This window comes from Pelobates fuscus, chromosome 2, assembly GCF_036172605.1.
Source record: "Pelobates fuscus isolate aPelFus1 chromosome 2, aPelFus1.pri, whole genome shotgun sequence".
NCBI lineage: Eukaryota > Metazoa > Chordata > Amphibia > Anura > Pelobatidae > Pelobates > Pelobates fuscus.
Window position 1 is genome coordinate 85677192 of NC_086318.1, and position 23725 is coordinate 85700916.

Consider the following 23725-nt stretch of genomic DNA (forward strand, 5'->3'; position numbering starts at 1 on the left):
GGCCGAAACGCCCCTTTTATTGTATGGTACTTATGAATAGGAAGGTCTGTTTGCCTCTTCTAAGTCACATTCAGCCATGCAGTATGAATTTTTTAATAAGCACCCTCTACTTATGGTCGAGTGCCCCGAACTCCCAATATATAGCAGGCTGCCTATAATAAATGGCATTCTGCAATACATTAGTTCAGCGCTATGGATTTAATCATCGTAATCACCTTTAATTTTCACCACCCATATCTAAATGGCTGCATGTGACTATGCTAGTTTCTAGGACACTAGTAATCAATGCATTATATCTTATTCTTAATGGCTTCTTTTGATGCATTAAATCACCAGCTGCTGATCACATCAATCCGCCCCACCAACAAAGGATCCGGGGAACAACAATTTACATTAGAGATCATCGTACATTGAGATGAAATAACAAATAAACATCTTTATCTAAAAAGTTGAGCGAGATGGGCAATTAGATTTACAAACTTGCCCAATTTGTTAACACAGCCCTAAGTAGTCTGATCTGTACAGTATTGTCCATATAGTTCCATACTTGGTTATTAACTGTTTAGTTGAGATACAAAATTGAGTCCATGATTACAATGTATCTGCACTGGTTGGTACAGGCATATGATATTCAGCAAACCCCAAGCAACTACCCATAATACATTGTTTACTGCATTAACACTGGCTTACCAAATTCAATGGAGGAAAACCAATTGACACAGCAAATAGTTTAGTGAAAGTGTTTTGTTGAGTTTATTTTGGCGTTTTATTTCACTAAAACAATATAATTGTTCACTGACCTAATGACATTTATGTAGCTTGGGTCCCTATAAAATAATAATAATATAAAAAAAAAAACAACAACTTAGGAGCCACTGCCCAAACTAGTCTACCATTATCAGTTATGTGTTTAGGATGACTGAGCCTACCATGACACATGTAAATTGCAATCTATACTTTTAATTGTTCTCGGCAAATGGCGAGGCCAGGTAACCCTACCTGGCATTGTAAAGACTTCCTCATATGATCTCAGACAGATCAGTCTACAAATTACGCATGTGCGTTCCCGGGAAACTATATATCTTGCCCTAGAAATACAAGAATTGCGTGGAGGATCCCACTGTACTGTAGCATATAGAATGTTAAACGTGTTTCTTTTATTTAAATGGGAATAAGACCAAATCTTTTAAATGTTGGGACATTTATGGAACATAAACATACTACCATAATAAATGTCTGTTACATTAATTAATTACAAGTAAATTTGAGTTGCAAACACCCCAGTTAGAACTTCCGCCATTTTCTATTGCCTGTGGTGAATAGTGGCAATCTACTGTGTATCAACCATTGCGCATACTCAATCCATTAATTTAGAATCGGTTGTTGTGTTTTGCTTCAACAAGGATGTGTTTGATGGAATTAAATATATTATATGTGAATCTGTTCTTTACAATGGATTGAAGTTGTCAGAACCCTGTAGATGGCTTATCCAGAAACATTATGTAAACACATTACTTGCCAGAAATACATAGAGTCTATACAATGGATGATCTCGCTAAGCCAGTGTGCAGTGTCATAGTCAATGCTCTTCGTCTGTAAGGCCTTTACTGTCTCTCTTACGGCCAAGCACAGGTATAGGCCTCTATTATTGTGTGTATCCTCGTTTGATGGCGCTGTGTATTGTTATAAACAAAATATGTTGGGTAGAATATAAAAGGAGGTAAAATATCGTCATGCAATAAAAAGAGAATTTTCCTGTGAGGAACATAGCATTTATGCCAAAATATACATTCAGAGAACCACATTCTGTCTCTATTTTTACTGACTTACATCACACCAGGATAATATTGCTCACATACAGACTAAAATGCGCAACACATCAATGGGGGGAAAAAAAATACATATTTACACCTTCTAGACACAACTGAGCAGAGCCTCAGACCACATAACTATGCATAAAATGCAGTACTACATACCTAAACACTACAAAATAATGTCCCAAAAAAAACAAACAACAGAAGATGTAATTTTTGATACATTTCTATTGTGAACATTGAACAGCACAGAATAATGCACAGAGTGAAAGGCAGATATCACGACACACAGTTAAGATCCAAACACCTAACACACGCCCATACACAAAAAGCAAAAAGTAGACATAAACCAATATCTATATTGAAATGTACATATCCATATAAATAGATAAATAGATATCTGTTTACTAGATTACAGTTGTCCTTATAGACATCATGTGCATTGAATTAATATTTAGAATTTAAGTTGCGGTAATTAAGATGGCACACAATAATATACGATACAGTAACACCCTTTAACATTGTGTTTTAATACTAAAATTAATATAGGGCATATAAGATGTTGAACTAGAGGCCTGTGCAGCATGCAATGGGTTAAAGCCTGGTACAGGAATGTCCCATAGGAGACAGAGAGGAGAGGGAGGAGTAGAACGAAAGAAGAAGAAGAAAGGGAGGGCATTGAAGGAAAAGAAAAATAAGGACAGAGAAATGGAAGGTGGAGATAATGAGAGATGATGAAAAATCATGAAGGGATATTGGAAAGTGATATCTAAATTAGAATGGCATGAGAAAACAGATGGGGAAAGAGGGTACAGAGAAAATGGGCTGACGGTTACTGGGAAATGAATTAATAACAATAGAGTAACTAGGACTAAGGGATGAATGCAAGGGCAGCGAGGACAATATACACCCATTACTAGCCAGAGGGACCTCCGACATGGCAAGAGATCAGTACATAATACCAGAGCTAAGGTAGAAATGGCATAGGGGCTGCATATCATAACAAAAATGGTATAGGGACAATACACAATAATACACGGATTATGGAAATCCTATAGGGACAATATATCATACCAAAGTGATGATAGAGATAGCATAGGGACAGAAAGTACATCATACCACAGGGATGATGACACAGGGCAGTACATAATAACACAAGGAAGGCAGAGAAGGCATGGTAAAAAAAAAAAAAAAAGACATAAAGACAGTGCATTATAATAAAGGAATGGCAGTGATGGCATAGGGATAGTCCATTAAAACACAAGGATGAAATAGAGGGCATATGGGCAGCATAATAGAGGGGTGTCAGAGATGTCATGATGACTGTCTAATAGAGGGATGGCAGAGATGTCATAATGACTGTCTAATAGAGGGATGGCAGAGATGGCATGGTGACTGTCTAATAGAGGGATGGCAGAGATGGCATGGAAGATGCCAGTCGATGAGGGTATCAGACGGCCAGTGATCAGATAAAGGGATGGGAAGGGTACCTGGCTGTGTCTGCTGTCACTGCTTCCCTCTGCGGTGGGGCATTAAGGCAGGTTCCCCCTGTGTACCAGTGCCTGGAAATGCTGTGTTGCTGTGTCACCGCTCCCTGTGTGCTATGTGCTGCCTGTCCCCCGGGTCCCTGCCCTGCCTGGCACTGCTGGTTGGCTGGAGCTGCTGGCTGGAGGGAGGAGGGATGGCTGGGCTGCCCAGGCTCTTACACATAGAAACAGAGATGGAGAGAACTCCAGGGCGGGGGCTGGGAGGGAGGAGAGAGCAGGTGGGGAGAGGGAGACAGCTCTGGGAGGAGGAGACATCGCTGCTGGTGCTGAGGAGGGAGTGACGTTAGTGCAGAGACTGCTCCATCACTGCAGCATCACAAGCTGACAGACAGCCACCTAGACAGCAAAGAGACTGCTCCATCACTGCAGCATCACAAGCTGACATACAGCCACCTGGACAGCATAGAGACTGCTCTATTATTACAGCATCACAAGCTGACAGACAGTCACCTAGACAGCATAGAGACTGCTCCATTTTTACAGCATCACAGGCTGACAGACAGCCACCTAGACAGCATAGAGACTGCTCCATTATTACAGCCACAGGCTGACAGACAGCCACCTAGACAGCATAGACACTGCTCTATTATTACAGCATCACAAGCTGACAGACAGCCACTTAGACAGCATAGAGGCTGCTCCATCACTGTAGCATTACAAGCTGACAGACAGCCACCTAGACAGCACAGATACTGCTCCATTATTACAGTGTCACAGATTGACAGACAGCCACCTAGACAGTATAGAGACTGCTCCATTATTACAGCATCACAAGCTGACAGACAGCCACCTAGACAGCATAGAGACCGCTCCATTATTACAGCATTACTGGCTAACAGACAGCTAGCTAGACAGCATAGATACTGCTCCAATATTACAGCATGACAGGCTGACAGACAGCCACCTAGACAGCATAGAGACTGCTCCATTATTACAGCATCACAGGCTGACAGACAGCTAGCTAGACAGTATAGAGACTGCTCCATTATTACAGCTTCACAAGCTGACAGACAGCAACCTACACAGCATAGAGACTTCTCCATTATTACAGCATCACTGGCTGACAGACAGCTAGCTAGACAGCATAGAGACTGCTCCATTATTACAGCATCACAGGCTGACAGACAGCCACCTAGACAGCATAGAGACTGCTCCATCACTGTAGCATCACAAGCTGACAGACAGCTAGCTAGACAGCATAGAGACTGCTCCATTATTACAGTGTCACAGATTGACAGACAGCCACCTAGACAGCATAGAGACTGCTCCATTATTACAGCATGACAGGCCGACAGACAGCCACCTAGACAGCATAGAGACTGCTCCAATATTATAGCATGACAGGCTGACAGACAGCCACCTAGACAGCATATAGACTGCTTGATTATTACAGCATCACAGGCTGACAGACAGCTAGCTAGACAGCATATAGACTGCTCCATTATTACAGCATCACAAGCTGACAAACATCTACCTAGACAGCATAGAGACTGCTCCATCACTGTAGCATCACAAGCTGACAGACAGCTAGCTAGACAGCATAGAGACTGCTCCATTATTACAGTGTCACAGATTGACAGACAGCCACCTAGACAGCATAGAGACTGCTCCATTATTACAGCATCACAAGCTGACAGACATCTACCTAGACAGCATAGAGACTGCTCCATTATTACAGCATCACTGGCTGACAGACAGCCACCTAGACAGCATAGAGACTGCTCCATTATTACAGCATCACAGGCTGACAGACAGCTAGCTAGACAGCATAGAGACTGCTCCATTATTACAGCATCACAAGCTGACAGACAGCAACCTACACATCATAGAGACTTCTCCATTATTACAGCATCACAAGCTGACAGACAGCAACCTACACAGCATAGAGACTTCTCCATTATTACAGCATCACTGGCTGACAGACAGCCACCTAGACAGCATAGAGACTGCTCCATTATTACAGCGTCACAAGCTGACAGACAGCAACCTACACAGCATAGAGACTGCTCCATTATTACAGCGTCACAAGCTGACAGACAGCAACCTACACAGCATAGAGACTGCTCCATTATTACAGTGTCACAGATTGACAGACAGCCACCTAGACAGCATAGAGACTGCCACATTATTACAGCATCACAGGCTGACAGACAGCTAGCTAGACAGCATAGAGACTGCTCCATTATTACAGCATCACAGGCTGACAGACAGCTAGCTAGACAGCATAGAGACTGCTCCATTATTACAGCATCACAGGCTGAAATACAGCCACCTAGACAGCATAGAGACTGGACCATCACTGCAGCATCACAGGCTGACAGACAGCCACCTAGACAGCATAGAGACTGCTCCATTATTACAGCATCACAGGCTGACAGACAGCTAGCTAGACAGCATAGAGACTGCTCCATTATTACAGCATCACAGGCTGACAGACAGCTAGCTAGACAGCATAGAGACTGCTCCATTATTACAGCATCACAGGCTGACAGACAGCTAGCTAGACAGCATAGAGACTGCTCCATTATTACAGCATCACAGGCTGAAATACAGCCACCTAGACAGCATAGAGACTGGACCATCACTGCAGCATCACAGGCTGACAGACAGCCACCTAGACAGCATAGAGACTGCTCCATTATTACAGCATCACAGGCTGACAGACAGCTAGCTAGACAGCATAGAGACTGCTCCATTATTACAGCATCACAGGCTGAAATACAGCCACCTAGACAGCATAGAGACTGAACCATCACTGCAGCATCACAGGCTGACAGACAGCCACCTAGACAGCATAGAGACTGCTCCATTATTACAGCATCACAAGCTGACAGACAGCCACCTAGACAGCATAGAGGCTGCTACATTATTACAGCATCACAAGCTGACAGACAGTCACCTACACAGCATAGAGACTGCTCCATAATTACAGCATCACAAGCTGAGAGACAGCCACCTAGACAGTATAGAGACTGCTCCATTATTACAGCATCACAAGCTGAGAGACAGCCACCTAGAAAGTATAGAGACTGCTCCATTATTACAGCATCACAAGTTGAGAGACAACTAGCTAGACATCATAGAGACTGCTCCATTATTACAGCATCACAAGCTGACAGACAGCCACCTAGACAGTATAGAGACTGCTCCATTATTACAGCATCACAAGCTGAGAGACAGCCACCTAGACAGTATAGAGACTGCTCCATTATTACAACATCACAAGCTGAGAGACAGCTAGCTAGACATCATAGAGACTGCTCCATTATTGAGGTATCAGATGCTAATTGAGGTGCTCCCCCATTATAGTACCTTTTATAATGACCTGCATCATTACAGCTGTTTGAGGGTTCAATGCTGTACCTTGTGAAGTAATGAAATGGCTTACATCAAAGTACCCCTTTCTTCAGTCTTCTATGATTGTATCATTATTAAGCAGGTTTAGGGCCAGGGGGACCTCAGAATCAGGTTAAAATTGAAATAGGGATATTGCAGGGACAGCTCTAAGTCCATGATTTAAAACAGGCCATAACAGCCACAAAATCCATGTTTGTTAAATGGTGGAACGGAATACGACTTGACTGCTGACCCTCTCCCTTTGCAACGGCCACAGCTTTTATTATTAAGCCAGCATAATTTAAACCAACTGTCAGCTGCTGGATTTTCCCAGCAGACAGCTAACATAACAATTCTTCCAGAGCCTCTTCAGCCTGAAGTCCGTCCTCAACCAGACCAGGCTGCGACTCCCCAAGCCCGTCCGGGCACTGCTCTCAGTTCCACTTGCTGGCGAAGGACAAACCGCAGCTGTGGCAAAATAAACATAAAAAGAAACCACACCAAACACAACACATATAACAATAACATATCCCGTATTCACACCAACTCAGGAAGGGTGGGCGGGAAACAGCACTGCTAGGTTCCCTCAGCGTGCTCTCCAGTGGTCTGGTAAGTATTACCCAGTGTCCCCGGTCCAGGTGCATCCCAAACATTGTATCCCCTTGTCGCCATGCCAACCTGTCCGGGCAGCAGTCATGCTCCCCCCTCCTTATCCACTCCGGGGGTTGGCCTTGTGGGGATATTTATGGGATAATAATAGTAAACAGTTGAGAATTGCCCACTATTTCAATTCTCAGATCCCAAAGATCGTTATTGTGTAAGTGAAATGTATTCCATATAAATAAAATCACAATTTGTTATAAAAATAGATACAATTTATTGTGACAAATTAAATAATAATAATAATAATATGTAACATGCGTGATAATAATCAATGAATATTTAGTATAACATCAGTATGCAATACAATGGCAATACACATTCCAATGGTTAACACAGTCAATTTCCAGACAAGATTTATGATGGGCTTCACAGAGAAACGAAAGTGAAACTTACACACAGAAAAGCTTTCTTTCACACAGCTTGCAGCGTAAGGCCATACAACTTTAGCTAAAAGTTAGAATAACCCTTTCAATGCTGTCTAGATCCTTCCAGGCATATATTATGCTATTTCATGTAATTTTAATTAACACAACATCTAAACCAGCTCATTAGTCATTTCCTGGAACCATCCAATAAAAATAATCTACCGCGGGGGCGGGGCCGGACCGCCGAGCTGGATGGCTGCAAGCTAAAGCAGCTCCTGCAACTCACTTGAAAAAACGCTCTAAAACCATGTTTTACCACCCAAGACTGGACCGACAGCAAAGTAGCCTAGAGCTGAGGATCTGCTGGACCCAGGGAGAGGCTGGCTCATCGAGCTTCAGTCCCCTGGGGGAGAAATCTAAGTTGCCCCAACCGGGGCCTTCTCCGGTGGAGAGTGGGGTGGACGGCCGCTGCCCCACTATCCTGTACAACAGACCCCAGCCAGGGGTACAATCTGGCGCGGATCCGGCTCCGTTCCCCCCCCTATGGACCGGGGGGGTGATCCCGGTCCTCACCCTGAGACCCAGACGCCGAGGTCAGAGAGGCCCGACAGCTAAAATGGCTGCCACACCGTCCGAGCACATGCTCCACTGGGAAACTAAGATTCAAGCGGCATTCAACGCCCTGTGTGCGGCATTCCGGACCCGAATAGAGTCCCAGCAGCAGCAACTCACACACATGGTGACCGTTGCCACAGTGGCCCCCAGCGCCATGCAGACAGCCTGCTCCTCCCCTGGACTGAGAGCAAAGAGACACAAGTATCCGACGCCACCTGCACCAGGGGTAAAGCCTGCTCGCAGAGCTCCCACACGGAGAAACCCTGCCAGACTGAAAAATCGCCGACCTCCCCTACCTGCAAACAGCTTAAGCACCCAGGCGCTTCAGCACTCAACGGAAAATCAAAGACACAGCCTGACCGCTGGGTCTGTAAAGGCGGGAGCTGGTGGACAGCCACGAGATACACAGCCCATACTGATCCTGGAGACCCTGACAACCGGCCACAGTGTGACCTGCTGGCGAAAGGCATTGGATGACCACAGGACTCAGAGCATAACACTAAGCACGCATAACCTGTAGCCAGTGGACTTCCTCTGGGTGATAATATCCTCATTTATCAGCATGTCTTTATCGCAAAAGTTTTCATCTTTGTTTTTCTTCTGCTGTTCTCTGTGTCTTGAAACCAGCAATTACAACTCATACTAGGCAGCAGCTCAGATTGCTTGTTATTAAATATGTTTATTAATTGCTTATTGTACACACGTATGTCACAACTGCATATTTTAAGCATCACACTCACATACCCACTCTTGTCTATGCAACACACACTAACCACGTCTTAAGCCTTGCTATATACCCTAGACATGTTTGAACTCCGTTTGAAACTCCATGCGAACTAGCTAATACTAAAAAAAAATGTGTGCCGTGAACTACTTTGCCCTCTATTTGCTCATATATGTATTTTGCCAATCTTGTACCTGCCATTGGGGCATTGCTAGAGCTTGTGTTAACCACAAAAATAAAGAATTAAAAAAAAAAAAAAAAATTATAAAAAAATAAATTATCTACCGGATTCTACAAGCTGAATTTTAACTTGCCTAAACAGATATTTTATCTTATTTTAGAGCAAATCAATACACCTGGATAAATATCACGATATGCTAACATGTGATTGTAACCACATTAATATATAATTATTCTTTTCCCACCTGCAGAATGGGATGATATAACTATATATTCTTTAGTAACTAAGATTTCTAAATATCGAAATCTGACCGTGATTTATCCAGTCATATATCATGCTATTAGGAAAATTTTAATTAATTGAGATTAATTAAATGAAAACAGTATAATTACCAGTTAAGTAGACATTCTCATCAGATGCGTAGGTAGTCTCAGGAGCTGAATGGATGTGTGATTGGTGTGTAAGAATTTCTGAGTGCCCTCGAGTGGATATCTGTCATGGATTTCTCTGCATGGCCGAATCTGAAACCCAAACTCCAACTCACTTCAACTCCGACTCTTTGACCTTGCCTGACTCTTTGACTCTTTTTCTTAATTTTTTTAAAGGGAAAAATTCTCTGTTCGTCACTAGGTGATAGAAAACTGGAGGTGTGGTTACCTTCCAGATAGCAATTTAAGTATTTGGTCTATAGAGGGCAGTCTCGTCCCACTAAACATTCCTATCCAGGAAAGAGTTAACTTTTCCTGGTGGCTATTCTGATGTTATTTTGGCTTATCTATAGGATAGAAATCTGTGTCTTTGTTAGCTTGAAATCCAAAATGCAGTCTGCTCTGTTCTGAGTGACTCAGGCAATATACACTTTTAATTTCTATCATAGCACAAAATGTCTGCCGATATAAATATCCTGACATAACCCCCCTTAGTGCATATCATAGCCAAATTAATTCAGCCTATGAATAAGCACTATAGAAGTTACAAGACAAATTGTGCATTCACATCATTTCTAACATAGGCCTTTGCGTGGAATGAACATTTTTGTATATTTTTGTACCTGTAAGAGTTTTGAACTTTACACCCCAATACAATCAACCATAATATCATTAATATCATTGTACACCCAATAACAATTTTAACATGGATGAACCAGTCAACACGAGCATTAAGATCAGTATCTAGCTCAGAGTATTTAAATGTGTCCACAGAAATGTTATCTTTCCTGATTGACATTTGGATAGTGTGGTTGGGCTTATGGTCCAGCAAGAACTTTAGATTAGGATCTAGAGGGATATCTAGATTCTGGAAGGGATCCACCATCTCAATAGCACTTTCGATGACGTCAGTGTACACTGGGTATAGCTTAACGTCACCGATGGTGATACGAGAGTCGTGGGGTACCTTGATCAGTGAGACAGGTGCTGGTAGGGCAATTACTTTATTAGTCACCTGGACCCTGCGAAAAACACTCATGTTTTTAAGACACGTGCTTACCAACCATTTATCTTTTACTAAGATTTACTAAGCATTACTGTCGGTTTTTGACATAGTTACTTGACATGTTTCAGAGCCATGTTTAAGGTACTCTATCTCACACAAAGCATTGGTAGAATCGTACACAAAAGGTTTTCCATCACATTGGAAATTATTGTCTTTGAATTTTTCACAGTCATTCAAAATGGGTATTGAATACCAATCTGGTACCCACGGTTGAAAAGCCGAAACATCTGGGGTTTGGACTTTTACATGGATATTTTCCTTCCATGTACCGACGTTGTAAATTGTTTTAATTTGAAAAATGTTTTTGGGAGTTACAGATTGGTATGGCCAATAAAAAGCAAATCTCCATATGTTCCGGGTAAATTAAGAGAAGTATAGCGCTCCCCATCTCAAAGGCCAGATTTAATTGCATAGGCTCAATTGTTTCTCCATCCACATTGGCAAGCATCGCATGAACAATATCCTTGGATACAAAATACAGAGGTATCCCCCTGCCAATTCGATCATTCCACTTTGCACTTCCTCAAGAAAAGCAAGTGTGTGAAACAATATTGGGTCATGCAGAAATAGAAGTTCACTCGTTTCAGACTTATCTACTAATGATTCAAGGTTTGTTAAGCATACAAACTTATAACAGTATGACATCACTTGGCCTAGGACAACACATTATTACGATTCATCAACATATGTATTCTCTCTATTTCTATTTTTATAACTTCATCCCTCACTACATTTATTACTGACTCCTCAGCAATATGCCTATAGCAGTTAAACAAGCTAGTAACCTGCTTAGAAAATGTAGTTATTGGATGGCAAGAACGTACATGAGATCATGGCACATCACAACATTTCACATCATACGATACCACGTGAATCAAGCATTCATCCAGGTTAGTCGTTCACCCTTCTGCATCCGAATCCATACCTATAATCCTTAATTGAGATTTAGGATGACAAGCACGCAACTGGTTAATGTGAACCCACTTTTCAATAAAATCACCATCCTTAGGAATTTTTATCTTGTATGCTACTGGGGAAATTTTGTCAATGATGACATATGGCCCTTTCCAAGAAGGTAAAAATTTATTTTCCTTCACTTGATTTTGCGCAAAGTTATACAGATAGACTTGATCTGTTATCTCATATTCCTTTTTTGTGGTTTTTAAATCGTAATAGGTCTTAACCCCTGTCGCTGCTTTTTCTAGATTATTTTGGGCAAAAGCAAACGCATGCTGTAAATGCTTGCGCAAATCTTCGATATACTGATGCATAGTGGCAGCATTGATCAAGTTATGATCTGAAGTACGATATAGTAAATGCTGTGGTAAAACCATCTTTCTTCCTGTCATCAATTCAAAAAGGTGACAATTTGGTAGCAGTGCTAGGTGTAGCTCTAATCGCCATTAAAACTAGGGGCAATTTAATGTCCCAGTCTTTACCAGACTCCTTAACATACTTCTTCAGAATTTTAACGATAAACTGGTTATATCGCTCTACCCCCCCGCTAGACGCAGCGTGGTATGCGATATGTAGCTTTCGTTTCACACCTAGAATTGTCCACATCTTAGCCATTACTTCACTGGTAAAATGACTACCTCTGTCTGACTCAATTCTTTGAGGCAGACCGAACCTGGAAAAGACATGGTTAATCAACAAAGTGGCGCACACAGTACTCGTGTTCTCTTTCAAGGCAAACACTCTATCCACTTTGTGTACATACATGTAACGGTTAACATGTAACATGTCTCGTCCCACTAAACATTCCTATCCAGGAAAGAGTTAACTTTTCCTGGTGGCTATTCTGATGTTATTTTGGCTTATCTATATGGCTAACATATTTTAAGTTTACTTGCCAGTTCAAAGTGTTTCTTTGAGTTTTGTCCAGACTATGTGTCTGGCAAATTCTGCTATAATTTCTAATATGACAGTTATAAACTAAATATGACCCCTAAATTACAATGGGACCTTGTAAAATATAGAAAGTAAAATTAAATTATTTAATCTTCTCTGTCACAAATGTCTGGGTTTAGAATTAATTCTATTCCATTAGCATTTAGACAGTCTGTCCATCCCCCGTTCTCATTTCTTATCACTTGGTTTGTATATACAAACATTCCTAAGCTCCCAGCTCAGTAGTTAGCGTTACAGAAAGGATAGAAATTTGTGTCTTTGTTAGCTTGAAATCCAAAATGGAGTCTGCTCTGTTCTGAGTGACTTTTAATTTCTATCATAGCACAAAATGTCTGCCGATATAAATATCCTGACAGCCTTGACTGCTAACCCTCTCCCTTTACCTTCCGTTACCCTTCCCCCCAATAACTCACAGACAACCAAATTGTGGGTAAGGGCAACAGCCACAGCTTTTACTATTAAGCCAGCATAATTTAAACCAACTGTTAGCTGCTGGATTTTCCCAGTAGACAGCTAACATAACAATTCTTCCAGAGCCGCTTCAGCCTGAAGTCCGTCCTCAACCAGACCAGGCTGCGACTCCCCAAGCCCGTCCGGGCACTGCTCTCAGTTCCACTTGCTGGCGAAGGACAAACCGCCAACGCAGCCTCTCTCCTATCCCTGGAGAGGACTGCATCCCCCCGAAGCCAGCGCCTGTTTAATGGCTGACTGTAATCCCACATTAAATATATCCAGCCCAATTTCGTTTAGGTGGACCCCGTCAGCCCTCATTATGTTTGCGTTGTTCCCTTCCAGCTCCACATGACGTGCCACAAAGCCACCCAGCCTATGCACAAAACGTGAAATCGTCATGTTGAACCGACGCCTGCCGTGCTCCACCGCCCTGGCGTGTGGCAGCGCCCCCCCAAGCCGGACGAGGAATGACTTCAGACCACACCAGTGTGACCTCGCTGAAAAGCGCCATACAGCGAGCCAAGTCGTGCTTGCAAGCGTAAATAAAATCCACTGCGCGGCACCGTCCCAAGTCATTCCCCCCGGCATGAAGTACCAGAACCACTGACCCGGTCACGAAGCGACGGAGCGCGACACACTCCGGATACACTTGGTGCCACTCCAAACTCCGTATCCCCTGCCATCGAACCCTAACCTGCTCATGCGGGAGCCCTAGATTCCGGCCGTATGGTGTCTGCTCGGCACGCCTAGCCGCCCAATAAATAAAGGAGTGACCGATGATCCAAACATACCGGGGGGAACCTGTAGAGAAAACAACACATCATAACTACCAACAGCCTATAACAGATGAGGACGAATATACAGCTGAAACCTGCGGAAATCCCATCGACCCATGCGCTGAATTGCAGCATCGGACAGCCCTACCTGCCATGCCTGCGTTGCTGCACCAATCCGGAAGGAGTGGGGGGAGTATCCCTTATCCTCTATGCCCAAAGCCCGCAAACTAGACTTAAAAACACTGGAGACTGACCCATCTGCGTGAAGCAAGAAGGACTCTGCTGCCTCCGGCCGTAAACGCATGTATTGCCCTACCGGCACCACCAGACACCACCTACCCCCAGTAGCACCAATGCTAACTGACCTCCCCCCATCCTAAGTGATCTGTTTTGGACTTCCGAATGAAAACTCCACTCCACTCTGCCCTGTGCGAACGTCCCCCCTCCGAAGAGATGCCGGAGCCCTAGCCGATGTGGCCACCAACTCTCCTATCCGCAGCGCGGTGTAAAAAACACAGAGAAAAGGCTACCCTGAAAAGCAGCGCCTCGCAGGAGGAGAAGCACACCACAGAGAGAACACCACACAGAGAATCCAATAGGTGGACGGACACCGGCCGTCTACAATCAGGGACCCTTTCCTTCGTCTATCCCCGAAGCACCCTCTGGACCACAAACTCTTTTGAAACGTCCTCCCACCCCATACAACGCATCAGAAAGGAAAGAGCCACTAAACTGCGTTCCACCGATGCCACCGAAGCTGCGCGCTCCCGTAAGGAGGACATGTAAGCCAAAGTAGACAGCAACCTACCCTAAGTGGAATACAAACCGAACTCTCCCGCATAGACCAGCCACCGATCTCACACTGCCCGATAGGCTGTCCACGAAGCGGGAGCCAGCGATCTCCTGAACAGGTTTGCTAAGTTCCGAAATCGAGGGTCCACAAGCAAGTGGAACATACCAGACCATTTTCCTCGGCTCCCGGAGCGACCTCCCGAAAACGATCCCACTGAAAGCGAGAAAGAGAGTCGGCAATAACATTAGACATTCCGGGAACATGGATTGCTCGGAACCAAATGTTAAATTCCAAACAACGCAGAACCAACCGACGCAACAGAGCCAATACTGGAACCGAGCCAGATGATAAACAATTCACCACATGGACCACACTCATGTTGTCCGTGCGGAAAACCACCTGCATGTTCGCGAGCTCCTCCCCCCACAATTCCACTGCCACCACAATAGGGAAAAGCTCGAGAAAAGTCAAGTTACGTATCAGGTCCGCCTCATGCCATGCCGCAGGCTAAGGCTCCGCACACCAACGTCCCCGAAAAAATGCCCCGAAGCCCAAAGAGACGGAGGCATCCGTAAACAACTCCAGGGCCACATTAGATATCGCTTCCCGTCGCCAAAATGTCCGACCATTGTACCCTGCGAGGAACTCACTCCAGACATTCAAATCGTCCTTAAGCCGCTTGGTAACCCGGATAAAATGATGGGGAAGACTAATGCCGACGGTAGCCAGAGACAGCCGTCTACAAAACACTCGACCCATAGGCATGATCTGACATGCAAAGTTCAAGTGGCCCAACAGGGATTGCATCTGACGATGCTGCACCCTCCGCGCACCCCTCACCCGATTAACCATGGTAGTAAGGATCCCCAATTTATCACTGGGCAAACGAAAAACCAAGTTGATGGAGTCAATCTCTATACCCAGGAAGGAAATCACCGCCCTTGGGCCCTCTGTCTTGTCCTCTGCCACTGGAACCCCCAAATCTCACATAACTGCCTTAAACTGTCCCAACAAATCCTCACATCGCGAAGAATGTGCCGGACCGACGAACAGAAAATCGTCAAGATAGTGCAAGAGGGAAGAAAAACCTGACACCTTACGATCCATTCCAGCAATGTGCTAAAAACTTCAAAATAATAACAAGAAATCGAGCAACCCATGGGAAGGCACATATCGTAGAAAAAACCCTTTTGAAACTGACACCCCAACAAATGAAAACAGGAAGGGTGAACTGGGAGCAACCGAAAGGCCTATTGAATATCTGACTTAGCCATCAGGGCCCTGGGCCCTGCTTCCCGAACGAGATCCAGAGCCCGATCAAAAGAAGCGTATCGGACCCGACTATCCTCCTTCGCAATCTCGTCATTGACCGAAGTCCCCGCTGGAAAAGACAGGTGATGAATCAGCCGAAACACCCCCGGTTCCTTCTTAGGAACAAGGCCCAATGGGGACACCCGCAAATTATCAAACGGCGGAACGGAAAACGGTCCCGCCATCCGTCCCAAGTCCACTTCTTTTTTCAGTTTAGCCGCCAGCATCCCTTCCTTACCCCGAATTGAGGACAAATTATGCGCAAACGACGCCTCCCCTGACGGAGTAAATGGGATCCTAAAACCGTCGGTGAAACCTTTCCAAAGCACCCGCGTGTCCCTACGCCTGGGATACCGCGCGAGCCATGGAAGCAGTCTTTCCGCCCGTACCGGGGTCCTCCCTCCGAGGAACGTCATCCTTTGATGCCGTCCTGGGGGGGGGGGGGAGGTTTCCTCTTCTAAAACACCGAACCGCCGGGTGAGCCCCACCACAGTGGGAACACTCATGTTTAAATCGACAACTGTTGTACCACCTGCAATGACTCTCATTGAAGAGCCAGCAGATGCCCTTCTTGATCCCGGCCGACGCTCCCCCAGGAGCGCCGGCGGCCGAAGGAAAGGACGATGTGGCTGGACGGCACGGGGTCATGAGAAGCAACCAAAGATTACCATCTTGCATGCCAAAATGCATGTGCGGTCGCATCGCCATTTTTTGCCTAAATTGCTGGTCATATTTAAACCAGCATTGACCCCCATAAACTTTATAAGCCCCCCAAATTAGATCTAAATAAGACAACAACGACGGGGCCCGCTCTGGAAACCTCGTTGGCAGAATACTAGCATAAGTTGCAAATCCTTGCAAGCAATTACCGAAGGTACGGGGGAGCTCCTTACCTTTTCCACTCTCCGTCGCATCACCGCGTCGCGGTTTATCAGCGGATTCTCTATCAAACGGGACTAACGCTATGAGGTCCACATACTCACCCTTCAAGATCTTCTCCCTCACCTCCAGCGACACATGCATCCCCAGGGGGTCACACACCGGCCCCCCTGCAGTACCCTCCATAGTACCCAACGGAGGGGTCCCCGTTGGAAGCGTAGCATCCTGCGCAGCTAAGCCCACCTGCCCTAAGCGATCTAATACTAAGCGCAGCAATTTTATGACTTCCCCTGTATTCCCTTGTTCTAGCCCAGATACCCCCTCTGCCCCTAACCAAGCGCGAGTGCACTCCAACTCACGGTTCTGGAGCAGGGGTCTCTCCATCAGCTCCACATCCGAACCATCTGTCATTATAGGTCCTGTGGCCAGCCTGCCAGCTGCCCCTCCAGGGAGTTCCAGATCTTCTGGGGTGGATGTGTGGAGGGGAATCCTGCTTCCCTCCCTCCTCTCTGACTGCAGAAACACCTTCAGGTCTCCTGGGGTCATGAAGAAGAGGGGAATCCTGCGTCCCTCTCCGCTCCCTGGCGGTCCAAAGAGGCACTGGCGAGTTCCTCCGCCGGCCTGCTTCTACCTGCTGTCCATCTCCACTTTTGGGGGGCCAGCGCTGCTCCGTTTCAGAATCCCCGGATCCATCTTCACCCGGACTTCCGGGTTCGGCAGTGGCCTGTGACGTCTGCACTCCCTGACCCGCAGACGTCACGTACGAACCACATCCGCCGCAGACGGAAAAGAAGGGTGAGGACTGCGCGACCTCACCTCTCCCACAGCGCCATCTTGGGATCCTCCATCTTGATGGCCAGGCCCCGACTGGACCATCCGACGCGTGGAACACCTCTCCCCGCTCCTTCTTCTACAGGAACCCGGATTCCTCCGCAGGGGGCCAGCCTCACTCACTGTAATATTGTTCCCCCCTCCCTCCCTGTAAAATTCCCCCCACCCTCCCTGTAATATTCCCCCTCCCTCCCTGTAATATTGTTCCCCCCTCCCTCCCTGTAAAATGTCCCCCACCCTCCCTGTAATCTTCTCCCCCCTCCCCTTCCCTGTAGCGTGGCCGAGCTTGATGGCCAGGCCCCGACTGGACCATCCGATGGATGCTTGCACACACTTCCTGTCAGTCCAGGCCGGTCGCGGACCAGAGAGGAGCTTGGCCACGCTACAGGTAAGGGGAGGTGAGGCAGTGAGGCAGCCGCCTGAGCGCTCTCTATAGAGCGCTCAGGCGGCTGTGGCATTTAAAGGGCAGGGTGCCCCCTCCTATATGGTGCCCTAGGCGGCTGCCTAGTTCGCCTTATAGGAAGCGCCGGCCCTGTCTCCCAGTATACCCCCTCCCTCACACCATGACCTCCTCCCTCCCTGTAACCCCCTCATTATCATCCCTCTTCTAGTATTCCCCCTTCCTCCCAGTAACACCCTCACTATCACCCCTCTCCCAGTAACCCCCTCACTATCACACCCCTCCCAGTATACACCCTCCCTCACACCATTACCTCCTCCCTCCCAGTAACCCCTTCACTATAACCCTCTCCCAGTATACCACCTCCCTCCCAGTATCCCCCTCACCATCACCCCTCTCCCAGAATACCCCCTCCCTCACTCCATGACCCCCTCCCTCCCAGTCTCCCCTGTCACATCCCTCACTATACTCCCTGCCAGTATACCCCCTCCCTCACACTATCAACCACCTCTCTCCCAGTATCCCCCCTCAGGATTCTCCCTCCCTTCAAGTATCCTGTTCTCACAGTATTACCCCCTCCCTTACACTATCACCCGCTACCTCCTAGTACCCCCCTCCCTCACACTATTACCCCACTCCCTCCCAGTATACCCCCTCCCTCACACTATCACCCCCCTCCCTACCAGTATACCCCCTGCCTCACACTATCACCCCTCCCTCATAGTATACCCCCTGCCTCACACTATCACTATGGTCAACTGACTGTGAGGAAGCCTTAACAATCCAAAGGCAGATGGGTAGCCTTACCAGTGAGATCCTTGGTGGCTACCACAGGAAGTGGACCTACATTTGCAGAGCATGAGATCCCAACTTGTACCCCTGCCTGGTTATGGCATGTTTAACTGTATGACTTTTCTTCTTGGAGAAATTCTTGATGTAATGAACTATTCTTGCCACTGTTATTAGTTTGATGAATAAAGTGTTATTACTCCAGCTGAAGGTTCTGACTTGGAACTTTGGTGTCTAGTGTCATGGTCAGTATTTCTTTTTATTATTTCATTTCTCCTGCCCAGGAATACTGCTGCACTTCCTTGCTGCATGACATGCACACAGTCGTTTCTCCGGCATGGTCGCTAACCTTACCCTGAACCCACTGAAAACACTGACACAGATTTTACTGTTTGAAATATTAGTCCACAGCTTTATTAAATAATAATAAAGTTATAACAAAAGAGGGTCATTGCCAACAAATATTTTATTAAAACCAACATCCCCCCCCCATACACAACATGTCCCAACACCAATAATTACAATAAATAACAATATAAATAACATATAACACATAACCTGGCCGTCCAAACAACACCATTTTCCACCAGATTCAATTGTAGGGGCCAAGACACCTCTATACCCCCAGGTGCAGAACCACCAATGAGCTTGAACCTACAAATCAAGTCTACCCCCTGATTTAATCTGGCCATTCCTGGCCGCTGTGAAGAAAACTGGAAACACCCACCTATCAAACAAATGGGAGGGTGGGAGGGAGGGAAAACTAACAGGTAAGTTTAGGTTTAGTTAAGATGGCCACTTCATAAAATGGCCGATATATATACTCTTAGTAAACCCTGCCCCAACTCACCAACTGACAATTAATTTAGAACTGGTTGCTATGCCTACCTCCTGGTCCTATCAAGGCCCGTTCCCCTAGCTGTGCTGTGATGTTCCATGGGCTACTTTTCCTACTAGTACTGATCTCTTAGACTTCATTACACTGACTACAGAGTACTGTTGTATGACATGTCTTACTGAAACCTAATCTGATTTTAGATTTGTAAGTTTAGATAAGCTTTGTTTTTCTTTTCTTCCAAAATGTGTAGTTCATGTATTTCTGCGCTATTGGCTCTATTTATTCGTCTATGTTTATGTAGCCGCCTAGCTACACTAAAGTAGAAATAATGGGCCGATTCTAGCCTGGAGTGCCCCTTGTTCTTAAGAGGTTTGTTAATTAAATTCAGATTTAGAAACTATTTTTTTTTTTTTGTTAATGCTAAGTTTATGCTAAAATATATAAAAAAAAAAATTAAAAATAACCTCCAACTCAACTCATTATTTTAACCTATATGGTGCAATTCAATTTTCAATTCACATCAGTTTGGTTTTTGGTGAATTAACCCCTAAGTGTTCTTAAATAAAATTTTACATACAGACTAAAAACATTAAAGGGTCATTATAGTCACCAGAACCACTTCAGCTTAATGTAGTGGTTCTGGTGTACAGAGAAACAGAAAAGTTAACCGTCAATACTATATAGCACACAGTACCCTAGGTTTATAAGTGACTGTGTACCCTTATAAACACTCAAGAAACAACTGTGACAAGAGAAAGAAAAACCTAAGGTACAAAGTAATGTGAATCACCAAAGTGATAATATGTAAATAGATATAATACCAACTGGAAATATGTAGAAATATAAGAACTCAGAGTGGTATCTGCAAAAAATATGAACAATACATAGGGTAATATTGTAAAGACCACTGAGAAATATGGGTGGTGGAGAACTCACAAAAGTAAGATGAATTCAGGCATATCTCCCTCTGTAATTAGGGAACTGGACAGTATGAAAAAACTCCAGCGATGAATCTCAGTATAAGTTGATGACAAATCTTCTAATGCACTCCAAACAGAGAAAAGAAAATGGATAGTGCAGATTGTATTAAAAAATAAAAATTTTATTGCATAAATTGCACTTACAGTGTATCAGAGTAAAAACAGCATGTCTCCACACTGGGTGGTATTCAAAAGCAGCAACTGGACCGATCAGGATACAAAATCAGGAACAGTAGTAGCAGCACCAAACAATATACAAATAAAAGGTTGGTTTAAAAGCAAAATAAACAATTCCAACGCGTTTCGTCCTTCTCTGGACTTCCTCAGGGATGTGTAGTTGTGATGGGGATGGGAGTCCTCTTAAATATCCATCTGCTAATGCTTCAAATGATCGCCGGTGTTGGCGTGCGTTCCACTGTGGAACGCATGTTACTTCTGCATGACGTCACTTCCGGTTTGACGAGTGTAACGAAAACACAGTTTCTATTGAAAATGACAGCTCAGATAGCAGTAGTAATGATCACATAGAGACATGGAACCAATAGAGTTCCTATTTATCTACCAAAAAACCTTATATATAGATTTTACAAATATGAACAAAATGGATTATTGGACATTGAGCATAATCCAATAATCCATTTTGTTCATATTTGTAAAATCTATATATAAGGTTTTTTTTTTTTTTCGGTCAAATGTGACTTCCACAGAATTTGGGAACCCCTGCTCTGATCTGGGTGATTTTTGGATATGTTGTTCGCCAAGATCAGAGCTATCCAGGGATGTATAATTTATGGGGATATGTTGGAGTTTTGGGGTGTTTTTGTATTTTGGGTAAAAATGGATACTTTCTGCCTGTGGATAATTAAGTTATTCCATTAGCTATCTTAATTATATCACAGGCAGAGGGGAGGGATTGCTGACTGTATGTGGGAGTGTTACAGTAATAATTATTGTTCCCATTGGTTTATGTTCCTTGTGTCTATGTGTTCCATCAGGTCCAGGGGGTGTGCCTCTGACCTGAAAATCTGTACAAAAGAAAGGCAAGCTGCTCAATAAACCTCAGACCTTCTTACCCTCAACTCGCAGCCTCGTCTTGTGTTGTAGGGAAATGCTATACCTACTTAACCTTTTCAGAGGTCTAAGGAACTTGCTACTCAAAGCAATCTACTTGGATGTCGTAGCGGTTATTCATAGCGCCCTTCAAGATTGGGGAAAAGGACATCTAGGCGGCAGAATCCCCAACTACTCTAGGGGTGACCATCACAGCTTTTATGTGCTAAAAGTTTGTGACATATATAAATCATGCAGCAACCATCAGAGTGAAGCATGTAAGCCCTCATCAAAAACAAACATAAAAAATGGTGAGCAAAAAACAATAATTATACTTAATATTTAATCCTTCTTAACAAAGTAGTCTGGGCAATGGTATCACCTTAAAAAAAAAAAAAAAACTATAAAAAACATAGTGGAGACTAAGGCGGGGCCGGGCCTCCGAGCTGACCAGACGCTAACACATACAGCTCCGACTCCGGGCCCCTAAAAAGAACATAAATCACCTGAAGCAACTATCTCCAAACCCGAGGGTGAAAATGCAAGGTTGCGGGGAATACCCCAGAAGCTTCCCGGAGCAGGGACATGGTCGTTTTTCGAACCAGACACGAATGTCGATGACTGCGGCCTACCTCCACGTGTGAGCTTACTCCACGGACAGGGAGAACAGTGCCCTGGTTGTTTCACGTGCGGGAAAGGCTCGGCCCCACTCTCCCCCCCCCCCCCCGGGCCCATCACCACACAAATATAGCGGGTCTGCCGCGGGCTGAACAGGGCCTGCAGAGATTGTGGCCTAACTACTTCAGACTGCTTTCCCCAGCATGCAACTACTGAAAACGCCGCTACCATTTTGTGGAAGAGGGGTACAATCTTACCTGGCGGAGGGTCTGTCACGTCCAAGCTTCAAGATCCTGAGTGGCTTTCCGGGGTTGCGGTGTCTCCGGTTCGGAGGGGCGGCTGTGTGAGCCTTGGCCGACTGGATGTCGGAGAATATTCTGCCTATCGCTGAGAGCCCAGCTGGGGGGTGTCGAGGCCTCCAGTGGTCCGGTGGCTGAGAGGCCAAGTGTGCCCTGGCCCAGAGAGGTGGCCGGCGGTGGGCGAGACATGAAGAGGCTGCGTGTATTCCTGGCCGGGACCAGCGGCATAGCGGAGGTGCAGGAAGTAGCTGACCCGCAGACTCTGTGGGGGGGAGCCTCGTGGCTCAGCGGGCTTCCGAGTGCCCGTGGTGCGGTGGATACCCGGGTGGGACAGTTCTGCTTGCGCCGATCCGGGGCACTGCGATCCAGATGTCTCGCTCCCAGTGGTGTGGAACGCATATAAATGCGTCATAAGAGGTTATTTAATTAAGCTGGGCACCAATGATAAAAAAAAGAAGGGACAATCCCTGAAGGATCTTTACGTAGATTATTATAATTTATCTAATGAAAATAAGCTCTTACCAACCCAAGATAAAAGTATAAAAATGTTATTAATACAAAACCGTATAAATGATTTACTATTTGAGGAGAAAAAGAGAAATCTACAATCCCTAAAGATCAATTGGTATTATAAAGACAATAGGGCAGATAGGCTGCTTACTAATAAACTGAAAAATAAAAAACAAATGAGAAGGATCCATAAAATTGAAACTGAAAAGGAAACATTATTATGCCCTAAAAAAACCGGGTCAGCTTTTAATGACTATTACAGTCGATTATATAATTTAGAATCAGTAGGACAACAAACTTCCTCTGCAGAATTTTCAAAAATAAAAAAATGCCTAAAATAACTAGAGAACAACTGAATGAGATTAATAAAGACGGTTACTCAAATACATTTTATAAGATATATAGAGACACCCTTTCTTGCCAGGATATTCAACAAAATAGTGGAAAATGCTGTGTTCCCCAGGGAGATGCTTCAAGCAAACATTGTTCCAATTTTGAAGCCGGATAAAGATCCATCCAAACTGGCGAATTATCGTCCAATATCTCTT

At 45.0% G+C, this 23725-nt stretch overlaps 1 protein-coding gene across 12 annotated transcripts in view; it reads right to left on the minus strand.

The window, feature by feature from the left end:
* The window catches only part of KIF1A (kinesin family member 1A), a 143885-nt gene extending 140369 nt beyond the window's left edge, over nt 1–3516 (minus strand). For all 12 annotated transcript variants that reach the window (XM_063442403.1, XM_063442401.1, XM_063442400.1 and 9 more), the window contains exon 1: nt 3305–3516. The gene's annotated coding sequence lies outside the window, so the exon portion shown is untranslated. The remainder of the gene's footprint in view (nt 1–3304) is intronic.
* Between the last annotated feature and the right edge of the window lie 20209 nt (nt 3517–23725).